This window comes from Mobula birostris, chromosome 29, assembly GCF_030028105.1.
Source record: "Mobula birostris isolate sMobBir1 chromosome 29, sMobBir1.hap1, whole genome shotgun sequence".
Lineage (NCBI taxonomy): Eukaryota > Metazoa > Chordata > Chondrichthyes > Myliobatiformes > Myliobatidae > Mobula > Mobula birostris.
Genome location: NC_092398.1, coordinates 2,400,941 through 2,413,345, shown reverse-complemented (window position 1 = coordinate 2,413,345; position 12,405 = coordinate 2,400,941). Strand labels below are relative to the sequence as shown.

General features: G+C 44.9%; 1 protein-coding gene across 1 annotated transcript in view; it reads left to right on the top strand.

The window, feature by feature from the left end:
- The first annotated feature begins 496 nt into the window (after positions 1 to 496).
- The window catches only part of LOC140189967 (uncharacterized), a 56,543-nt gene continuing 44,634 nt past the window's right edge, over positions 497 to 12,405 (top strand). Inside the window, exon 1 of the mRNA XM_072246348.1 lies at positions 497 to 558. The gene's annotated coding sequence lies outside the window, so the exon portion shown is untranslated. The remainder of the gene's footprint in view (positions 559 to 12,405) is intronic.

Genomic DNA, 12,405 nt, shown 5'->3' with positions numbered 1-12,405 from the left:
CTTTCTCTGGCAGACAGAGCGTAGGTGTTCAGCGAAACGGTCTTCCAGCCTGCGTTGGGTCTCGCCAATACATAGAAGGCCACATTGGGAACACCGGACGCAGTATATCACCCCAGCCGACTCACAGGTGAAGTGTCGCCTCACCTGGAAGGACTGTCTGGGGCCCTGAGTGGTGGTGAGGGAGGAAGTGTAAGGGCATGTGTAGCACTTGTTCCGCTTACAAGCGACTCCCTTGTCCATTCGACCGCCCATCCCTTCCCACCGATCTCCCTCCTGGCACCTATCCTTGTAAATGTGAACATTGACTTCTCTAACTTCCATTAATGTCCCACTTCCCCTTCGTACCCCATCTGTTATTTTTTTATTTATTACATATTTTTTCTCTCTCCTTTTTATCCCTCTGTCCCTCTCACTATACCCCTTGCCCATCCTCTGGGTTCCCCCCCCCCTCCCCCTGGCAGGTATGATATTGTGGCCATCACTGAGACCTGGCTAAAGGATTCATGTCTCTGGGAGCTGAACGTCCAAGGATACACGGTGTATCGGAAGGATAGGAAGGTAGGCAGAGGGGGAGGCGTGGCTTTATTGGTAAGAAATGATATTAAATCATTAGAAAGAGGTGATATAGGATCGGAAGGTGCAGAATCTTTATGGGTTGAGCTAAGAAATAGCAGGGGTAAAAGGACCCTGATGGCAGTTATTTACAGGCCTCCAAACAGCTGCAGTGATGTGGACTACAAATTACAACTGGAAATAGAAAAAGCTTGTCAGAAGGGCAGTGTTATGATAATTGTGGGGGATTTTAACATGCGAGTAGATTGGAAAAATCAGGTCGGCACTGGATCTCGAGAGAGAATTTGTAGAATGTCTGCGAGATGGCTTTTTAGAACAGCTTGTTGTTGAGCCCACTAGGGGATCGGCTGTACTGGATTGGGTATTGTGTAATGAACCGGAGGTGATTGGAGAGATTGAGGTGAAGGAACAGTGATGAGGCAGTGATCATAACATGATTGAGTTCACTGTGAAATTAGAAAAAGAGAAGCCGAAATCTGATGTGTCGGTGTTTCAGTGGAGTAAAGGAAACTACAGTGGCATGAGAGAGGAACTGGCCAAAGTTGACTGGAAAGAGACACTGGCGGGAAAGACAGCAGAGCAGCAGTGGCTGGAGTTTATGCGAGAAATGAGGAATGTGCAAGACAGGTATATTCCAAAAAAGAAGAAATTTTCGAGTGGAAAAAGGATGCAACCGTGGTTGACAAGAGAAGTCAAAGCCAAAGTTAAAGCTAAGGAGAGGGCATACAAGGAAGCAAAAATTAGTGGGAAGACAGAGGATTGGGAAGTCTTTAAAACCTTACAAAAGGAAACCAAGAAGGTCATTAAGAGAGAAAAGATTAACTATGAAAGGAAACTAACAAATAATATCAAAGAGGATACTAAAAGCTTTTTCAAGTATATAAAGGGTAAAAGACAGGTGAGAGTAGATATAGGACCGATAGAAAATGATACTGGAGAAATTGTAATGGGAGATGAGGAGATGGCAGAGGAACTGAACGAGTATTTTGCATCAGTCTTTACTGAGGAAGACAGCAGTATACCGGACACTCAAGGGTGGCAGGGAAGAGAAGTGTGCGCAGTCACAATTACGACAGAGAAAGTACTCAGGAAGCTGAATAGGCTAAAGGTCGATAAATCTCCTGGACCAGATGGAATGCACCCTCGTGTTCTGAAGGAAGTAGCTGTGGAGATTGCGGAGGCATTAGCGATCATCTTTCAAAAGTCGATAGATTCTGGCATGGTTCCGGAGGACTGGAATATTGCAAATGTCACTCCGCTATTTAAGAAGGGGGCAAGGAAGCAAAAAGGAAATTATAGCCCTGTTAGCTTGACGTCGGTGGTTGGGAAGTTGTTGGAGTCGATTGTCAAGGAAGAGGTTACAGAGTACCTGGAGGCATATGACAAGATAGGCAGAACTCAGCATGGATTCCTTAAAGGAAAATCCTGCCTGACAAACCTGTTACAATTTTTTGAGGAAATTACCAGTAGGCTAGACAAGGGAGACGCAGTGGATGTTGTATATTTGGATTTTCAGAAGGCCTTTGACAAGGTGCCACACATGAGGCTGCTTAACAAGATAAGAGCCCATGGAATTACAGGAAAGTTACATACGTGGATAGAGCGTTGGCTGATTGGCAGGAAACAGAGAGTGGGAATAAAGGGATCCTATTCTGGTTGGCTGCCGGTTACCAGTGGTGTTCCACAGGGATCAGTGTTGGGGCCGCTTCTTTTTACATCGTACATCAACGATTTGGATTATGGAATAGATGGCTTTGTGGCTAAGTTTGCTGACGATACGAAGATAGGTGGAGGGGCCGGTAGTGCTGAGGAAATGGAGAGTCTGCAGAGAGACTTGGATAGATTGGAAGAATGGGCAGAGAAGTGGCAAATGAAGTACAATGTTGGAAAGTGTATGGTTATGCACTTTGGCAGAAAAAATAAACGGGCAGACTATTATTTAAATGGGGAAAGAATTCAAAGTTCTGAGATGCAACGGGACTTGGGAGTCCTCGTACAGGATTCCCTTAAAGTTAACCTCCAGGTTGAGTCGGTAGTGAAGAAGGCGAATGCAATGTTGGCATTCATTTCTAGAGGAATAGAGTATAGGAGCAGGGATGTGATGTTGAGTCTCTATAAGGCGCTGGTGAGACCTCACTTGGAGTACTGTGGGCAGTTTTGGTCTCCTTATTTAAGAAAAGATGTGCTGACATTGGAGAGGGTACAGAGAAGATTCACTAGAATGATTCCGGGAATGAGAGGGTTAACATATGAGGAACGTTTGTCCGCTCTTGGACTGTATTCCTTGGAGTTCAGAAGAATGAGGGGAGACGTCATAGAAACATTTCGAATGTTAAAAGGCATGGACAGAGTGGATGTGGCAAAGTTGTTTCCCATGATGGGGGAGTCTAGTATGAGAGGGCATGACTTCAGGATTGAAGGGCGCCCTTTCAGAACAGAAATGCGAAAAAATTTTTTTAGCCAGAGGGTGGTGAATCTATGGAATTTGTTGCCACGGGCAGCAGTGGAGGCCAAGTCATTGGGTGTCTTTAAGGCAGAGATTGATAGGTATCTGAGTCACCAGGGCATCAAAGGTTATGGTGAGAAGGCGGGGCAGTGGGACTAAATAGGATAAAATGGATCAGCTCATGATAAAATGGCAGAGCAGACTCGATGGGCCGAATGGCCTACTTCTGCTCCTTTGTCTTATGGTCTTTTCTTTCTCCCTGGGCCTCCTGTCCCATGATCCTCTCATATCCCTTTTGCCAATCACCCGTCCAGCTCTTGGCTCCATCCCTCCTCCTCCTGTCTCCTCCTATCATTTTGGATCTCCCCCTCCCCCTCCCACTTTCAAATCTCTTACTAGCTCTTCCTTCAGTTAGTCCTGATGAAGGGTCTCGGCCTGAAATGTCGACTGTACCTCCTCCTAGAGATGCTGCCTGGCCTGCTGCGTTCACCAGCAATTTTTATGTTTGTTGCTTGAAATTCCAAACAATTGGTTTATTGATCAGTACAGAATGTCTCTCTGGTGCTTCCCACTCCCTCCCCTCTCCCTTCCCCTTTTCCCAACCATGATTCCCCTCTCCCTGCCTCCTTCCCACTCTCAGTCCACAATAGAGACCCATAGCAGAATCAGGTTTATCATCACTCACATATGTCATTAAATGTGCTTTTTTTTTGGTAGCAGCAGTACTGCGTAATACATAAAATTACTACAGTATTGTGCAAAAGTCTTAGGCAACCTAGCTATATATATGTGCCTGAGACTTTTGCACAGTACGGTATGAAAGTGATAATAAACCGGACTGATTCTGAACTCCTTTATGCGTCTCCCCTCTGGCAATCTGGTACTTAAACAGGTGGCAATGGTCCAGTTTCCACCCCCTGATTCAGCTCCACGTTCAGGCATGAATCCAGTTACAGTCTACCGATGGGGGTGTAACTCTCTGGTTTTGCACAGGCATCTACGGTCACTTCTAGGTTGGAATAATCAGAACTCTGACTATTCTTCCCTCCAAGAGGACCACAACTTTGTCATAGGGTCTGGAGGCTTGCGTGCCTCAATGACTCAGCTACGTTGGCTGGAGGCAGGGTGTTATGCTTTGGCTCCTAGTAGGGCCACCCATGTCGGACAGGTCAAAGAGTAGAGGCCAGACAAAGAGTGGTTCGGGGGTTCAGCTCAGAATTAATAACCCCGACTGGTAAAACAAAACTGTTATGGAAACAGCAATGAAAAATCCTTCTACACCTGTACGTGATGATATTCCTGAGTCTCCGCATGACTGCCAGTAGGAGCTTCATTGCTGCCCTAATCTCCAGCATCATGGGCAGCAGGTGACTATTTATGGCTCTCCACAAATCTGGCCTGACGGTAAGACCTTAAATAGTATGACAATAATTCTACATTTCTGTAAAATCCAAAAACTTGCCTTACAAGAACATATAACATAGAATAATACAGCAGAGGAACAGCTCCTTCAAAGTTCAAAGTAACTTTATTATCAGTGTACATATATGTCACCATATACAACCCTGATGTTCATTTTCCTGTGGGCATACTCAGCAAATCTACAGAATCAGTGAAAGACTGCCCAACTTGGATGATCAACCAGAATGCCAAAGACAACGAGCTGCGCAAAGACAAAAAGAAGGAACAATGATAATAAGTAAATAAGCAATGAATACCAAGAACATGAGGTGAAGAGTCCTTGAAAGTGAGTCCATTGGTTGTGGGGACAATGTTGCGCCAAACTAATTAAATTAGTTGTGCCAAACTAATTAAATTAGTAATCAAATGGCTGACTAATATCTTATGAATACGCAATGTGCATATCGTTCCATTTTCCTCACACCCATGGGTGTGTCAAAGTGTTTCTCAAATGCCCCTAATGTATCTGACTCTACCACCACCCATGGCAGTGATTTCCACATAACCGTAACACTCCTTGTCAAAACAAGAACTACCTCTGACACCCCCTCTTATGCTTTCTTCCAATCACCTTAAAATTATGCCCTTTTCCATTAGCCATTTTTGCCCTAGGAGAAAAGTCTCTGGCTGCCCACTTGATCTATGCCTCTCATCATCTTGTACACCATTTATCACCTTCATGTCTATTCTTATTGAGGGGTTTGCCTCCAGCAAATTCTCCAGATTCCAGCAACTGCACTATCTTATGTTCTGAGCATTTTCTTCCTCTGCTTTTGGTTGGATTTGACACGCTCATTATATGAGAACTCAAGACCTAGGAGCAGAATTAGGCCATCTCACCCATCAAGTCTGCTCTGCCATTTTATTAAGGCTGATCCATTTTCTCTCTCAGCCCCAAACTCCTACCTTCTCCCCATATCACTTCCTGGCTGACCAATCAAGAACCTATCAACTCTGTCTTAAATGCACCCAGGCACATGGCCTCCACAGCCAGCTGTGGCAATGAATTCCAGAATCCCAGTGGATTATCAACACCCAATTGCCCACCATTGAGAACATCTACCATAAACGCTGCCTGGGCAGGGCGAAAAGCATTATCAGGGATGCATCTCACCCTAACCATGGACTTTTTACTCTCCTCACATCCGGTAGGTGCTACAGGAGCCTCCGCTCCCGCACCAGCGGCACAGGAAGAGCTTCTTCCCTGAGGCTGTGACCCTGCTGAACCTCACATCACAGCACTAAGCAGTATTGCATCCGTATTGTACTGTCTCAGTACTTTTATATTTGTGTGCTGTAGCACTTACTTTTTATTCGCAGTTACTTTGTAAATAACACTATTCTTTGCATTTCTGGTCGGATGCTAAATGCATTTCATTGGCTTTGTATCTGTACTCAGCACAATGACAATAAAGTTGAATCTAATCTAATCTAATCTAAAATTCATCACCCTCTGGCTAAAGAAAGTTCTCCTCATCTCTGTTCTAAATAGAGCCCCTATATTTTGAGGCTGTGTCTTCCGGTCCTAGACTCCCCCCACCACCATAGGAACCATCCTCTTCACATCCACTCTATCCAAGGCCTCTCAACATTGGATTAGTTTCAATGAGATTCCCCCCTCATTCTTATAAATTCCAGTCAGTACAGGCCCAGAATCATCAAACGCTCTTCATATGACAAACCATTCAATCCCAGAATCACTTCCGTGAATCTCCTTTGAACCCTCCAATTTCAGCACATCCTTTCTTAGATAAGGTCCCAAAACTGCTCCAAGTGAGGCCTCACTAGTGCTTCACAAAGCCTCAACATTACATCCTTGCTTTTATATTCTACTCTCAAAATGAATGATAACATTGCATTTGCCTTCCTCATCAACTCAACCTCCAAATTAACCTTTGGGCACATGAATGTAAGGAAAATGCTGTCCTTTCCGACAACGTCAATACTCATTCCAACAATAATTATGCCATTGTGCTTAAATTACTGATGAGGTTTGTTTTTTTTTCATAATAGCCATATCCTTCTGAATCTTTTGGATGGTTGAGTGCTCTGAGAGAGTGGCGGGTCATAAAAGTAACTCGTGGTCAGATATTTACCTTACTTGGACGTGACAGATTGTCTGCTTTATTATTGTCAAATGTACGAAGATAAAGCTTTGCCTTGCATGCTGTCCGCACAGATAATTTCATCGCATCAGTTATTGAGGTTGTAAAGCAATAAAAGTTTACAGAAACACTCATAACTCGCTGGAGGAAATCAGCAGGTCGGGCAGCATCCGTGGAAATGATCAGTTAATGTTTCGGGCCGGAACCTTTCATCAGGACTGAAGAGGGAGGGGGCAGAGGCCATATAAAGAAGGTGGGGGGAGGGAGGGAAGGAGAAGGCTGGTAGGTTCCAGGTGAAAAACCAGTAAGGGGAAAGATAAAGGGGTGGGGCAGGGGAAGCAGGGAGGTGATAGACAGGAAAGGTGAAGAGGGAATAGGGGAAAACACAATGAGTAGTAGAAGGAGGTGGAACCATGAGGGAGGTGATAGGCAGCTGGGGGAAGGGGCACAGTGACATAGGGATAGAGGAAGGGAGGGGGAGGGAATTACTGGAAGTTGGAGAATTCTATGTTCATACCAAGGGGCTGGAGACTACCTAGACTGTATATGAGGTGCTGCTCCTCCAACCTGAGTTTAGCCTCATCGTGGCAGTAGAGGAGGCTATGTATGGACATATTTGAATGGGAATGGGAAGCAGAGTTGAAGTGGGTGGCTACTGGGAGATCCTGTCTGTAAACTTCCAGTAATTCCCTCCCCCTCCCTTCCCCTATCCCAGTTTCACTCTGCCCCCTCTCCCAGCTTCCTATCACCTCCCTCATGGTTCCGCCTCCTTCTACTACCCATTGTGTTTTCCCCTATTCCTCCTTCACCTTTTCTGCCTATCCCCTCCCTGCTTCCCCTCCCCCACCCCTTTATCTTTCCCCTTACTGGTTTTTCACCTGGAACCTACCAGCCTTCTCCTTCCCACCCTCCCCCATCTTCTTTATAGGGCCTCTGCCCCCTCCCTCTTCAGTCCTGACGAAGGGTTCCGGCCCGAAACATTGACCGATCTTTTCCATGGATGCTGCCTGACCTGCTGAGTTCCTCCAGCATGTTGTGAGTGTTGCTTTGACCCCAGCATCTGCAGGGTATTTTGTGTAAAAGGTTACAGAATAGAGTCGTAGAAAAGTACAGCACGGAAACAGGCCCCTCAGCCCACCTAGTCCATGCTGAACCATTTAAACTGCCTACTCCCATCGACCTGCACTGCCCTCCATACCTCTCCCATCCATGTCCCTATTCAAACTTCTCTTAAACGCTGAAATCGAGCCCGCATGCACCGCTCACGCTGGCAACTCACAACCCTCAGAGTGAAGAAGTTTCCCCTCATGTTCACCTTAAACTGTTCACCTTCACCCTTAACCCCTGACCTCAGGTTGTAGTCCCACCCCAACCTTCGAGGGGAAAGCCTGCTTGCATTACCCCTATCTATGCCCCTCTTAATTTTGTAAACCTCTGTGAAATCTCCCCTCAGTCTTCTACGTTCCAAGGAATAAAGTGTAACAGTTTTAGAGAAAGTGCAATGCAGGCAGACAATAAAGTGCAAGGTAGATTCTAAGGTCAAAAGTCAGAATCAGAGTCAGGTTTAATATCACCGGTACATCGCGAGAAATTTGTTAACGTTGTGGCAGCAGTACAACGCAATGCATGATAATAAAGAAAAAAATAAATGTTCTCCACAGTACATCTGTACTTTGTACTAGGGGGACTGTTCAAGTTTCTTACAATAGTGGGTGCAAAGGGACTTGGGAGTCCTTGTGCAAGACTCCCAGAAGAATTATTTAAAAGTTTGAGTCTGTGGTAAAGAAGGCAAATGCAATGTTGTCATTTATTTCAAAGGGAATAGAACATAAAAGCAAGGAGATAATATTGAGGCCTTATAAGACACTAGTCAGGCCACACTTGGAGTATTGTCAACAGTTTGGGGCCCCGTATTTCAGAAATGATGTGTCGTCATTGGAAAGAGTCCAGAGGAGTTTTTTGAGGATGATTCCAGGAATGAAAGGGTTAACATACGAGAAGTGTTTGGCAGCTTTGGGCCTGTACTCACTAGAATTTAGAAGAATGCAGGGAATCCCATTGAAACCTACTGAATGTTGAATGTGGAGAGGATGTTTCCTATGGTGGGGGTATCCAGAACTAGAGGGCACAGCCTCAAAATTGAGGAGTGACCTCTTAGAACGGAGGTAAGGAGGAATTTATTTTTAGTCAGAGAGTAGTGAATGTGGTGGAGGCCAAGTTTGTGGATATATTTAAAGCGAATATTGATAGTTTCCTGATTGGTCAGGGCATCAAGGGATATGGTGAGAAGACAGGTTTATGAGGCTGAGTGGGATCTGGGATCAGCCATGACAGAATGGCACAGTAGCCTCAATGGGCTGAACGGCCGAATTCTGCTTCTTTGTCTTATGGTCTTTTGGATAGAAGCTGTCCTTGAACTTGGTGGTACATTGTTTCAGACTTCTGTATTTTCTGCCCTAAACCCTGTATAAATAGGATTTAATCTCTCTACTCATAAGCATATGGTTCCTTAAGTTTTATATATACACTGTGTGTATGTTTATTTGGTTCCTTAAGGTTGCTGGGGGGGGGGGAATGGGGATAAAACCCTACTATATATTAAGTGCTCCAAATGGCTTGTGACTCAAATATTCTCCGACAAGCAAGTCCAGCTCCTGGGTTTCACATGTAGCTTAGTGACTAAGCCCGGTGGAACCATTTCTATTGACAGGAGAAAGGGCAAAGGTGGGTTACTAGCACCTTTAATCCAGTCACGTCGGGAAGGGAGGCTCGTAAGCCATAGTTGGGAGCTCATCTGGAAGGAAAGCTCTGATCTCAAATCCTGGCTGTCTTGCGGCTCTACCTGCTAATGGGGAAGGCTTTGGGAGTAAACCTGGAGGGAGAAATCTGGAGCAGGTGTCCCGAAGGCAGTCCTACATTGAGTTCGATGCTGACTGGCAGCTCCTGCGAAGCCGCTGCTGCCAAAATGTATCGGTCTCTGCCGTTCCTTTGGATTCATCTGATGCGTGGAGAGGGGGAGCATGATACACGAGCAAAGGCTTGCTCTCCATATCGTACTGCCCTGGCTTGCATATCAAGACAGCTAGGACAGAGCATCCACGGTTGACCCTGACCAATGGAGCCCTATGTTAGCCCATGATTTGCCTCTTATAGCAATGCCCTTTAGTAAAATAGTGATGTTGCTCACTAGTTTATTTAATTGCTCATTAATGCACAAGTACCATGTTCAGCATTACACAACAATCTCTAGGAATGCCAACTTGCTTCATTTATCCCAGATTTGACATTATGATGGGTATTCGGCACTGTATCAAAAATATTTAGAAGCATGGGAGCAATTTACAGGGAAAGTCACTCTAGTCCCATGAAGGTGATAAAATTGACATACTGTATCCCAAAGAAGTCTTTAAATCTTTGAGATTTGTCATTGGTTAGAATCAACTCCTGTCTCAATAAGGAGCCACATTAGGTCTACAGCAGATGTGATCCCATTGGCCTTCGGTCACCTGGACAATACAAATCCCTACGTCAGGACGCTGTCTATTTACTATAGCTCACTGCTTAATGCCATCATTCTCACAGTCCTGATCAATTAGGTTACAGAACCTGGGCCTCTGTACCTCCCTCTGGAACCGGATTCTTGACTTCCTAACCAGAATAACATCTCCACCGCACTGACAATCAACCCTGGCTCTCTACGGGGATGTGTGCCTAGCCCACTGCTCCACCCATGGCTGGGCACAGCTCAAAGGCCATCTATAAATTTGCTGATGACACAACCATTGACAGAATCTCAGATGGTGACAAGAGGGCATACAGGAGCGAGATATACCAGCTAGTTGAGTGGTGTTGTAGCAACAACCTTGCACAAGATCTCAGTAAGACCAAAGAGCTAATTGTGGACCTCAGAAAGGGTAGGATGAGGGAACACACACCAATCATCATAGAGGGATCAGAAGTGGAGAGAGTGAACAATTTCAAGTTCCTGTTGTTAATACATAAAGATTTTATTACTCATTTTTCGAACTTCCTCTCAAACACAATGCCCAACTTTGATCGAGTTCTGATTCTTGGTGATTTTAATATACATGTTTGCTGTCCCGCTAAGCCTCTTGTAAGTAATTTTATGCATCTGGTTGAATCTTTTAATCTTGCTCTGCCTATTACCAGACCCACTCACAAGCTAGGCCATACACTTGATCTAGTCTTAACATCTGGTTTTCCAATCTGCAGTGCAGTAATAATTGATGCTTGTCTGTCAGATCATAGCGCTGTTATGTTTGAGGTATCTCTACTTTTTTCCTCTATTAAATCTCGTCTTCCTGTACGTTATTCTTGCTATATTAACTCTTCGACTGCCAGTAGGTTCTTTGAGGCTCTCATAGCTGCTCCCAACACTCCCCATCTCAACACTGAGGAACTTTCTTCCTTATTTAATACCACCTGCTCTTCTATTCTGAATACTGTTGCTCCCCTTAAGTTGAAAAAGCCTAAGCCTAAAGGTTTGCCTTGGCTTAATGACACCACCAGAGCCCTGAGGAGGGAGTGCAGGATATCCAAACGAAAGTGGAAGTGTGATAAGCTTCTAATTTCTTTTGAAGTTTTGAGAAACAATCTTCACAAATATCAGGAAGCAGTTAAAGCTGTGAGAGCAAAATACTTTTCTGACCTAATTTCTAACAACTCTCATAATCTCAAGGTTTTATTCAGTACCATAAGTTCTGTCATTCGTCCCACCCTTAGTATCAGCTTAGATGTGTCCCCTGCTAAGTGCGAAGATTTTTTAAAATTCTTCATTGGCAAAGTTGAGGACATTAGAATGAACATTTCCAACCCCTCCCCACCAGCCCGTGACCTAACTGTCTCACTGGTTTGTTCATCTAAACTGGACTGCTTCCAACCCACCACACTTCCCTTCCTTACAAAGATTGTGTCCACCATGAAACCTGCAACCTGCCCCCTTGATATTGTCCCCACTGCCCTCCTGAAGGATGTCTTTGACATAGCCGGTCCCAGCATCTCTCTATTATCAACGACTCCCTGGCCACTGGTACCGTTCCAACCTGCTTCAAGCGTGCCTTGGTCCAGCCCCTCCTGAAAAAAAACAACTTAGACCCTACCTTACCTAATAACTACAGACCTATTTCTAAACCTCCATTCCTGACAAAGGTTCTCGAAAAGGTTATCCTCAGTCAATTGCTGCCCTACCTACACCAAAACAACATCTCAGAAAGATCTCAGTCAGGTTTTAAGGCTTATCATAGCACAGAGTCTGCCCTGCTGAAAGTGTACAATGCTCTCCTCCTCTCTACCGACTCAGGTGACTCTGTCATTCTAATTCTTCTTGACCTCAGCGCAGCGTTTGATAAGTGGATCACGCCATTTTAATAGACCGTCTCCAGTACGGAGTTGGTGTTGATGGCAGTGCCTTGAATTGGTTTATATCCTACCTCAAAAATAGAAGCTTCTCCAACAACATAGGCAAATTTTCCTCTCCCCCAGCTGGTCTCTCCTGTGGGGTTCCACATGGTCCATCCTAGGTCCTATTCTTTTCTGTATATATATGCTTCCCCTCGGCCAAATCATTCAAAAATATGACATTTCTTTCCACTGTTATACTGATGACACACTGCTTTATCTCCCCTTAAAACCAAACGATCAGTCAAATCTAGTCAGCCTCATGAACTGCATTGAGGACATAAAGTGTTGGATGGCACAAAGCTTCCTACAGCTGAATGAAGGCAAGTCTGAAGTTGTCCTATTTGTACCCCCCCAACTCCATCAAAGTGATTGCCAACTGTCTTGGTAACCTGTCCACCC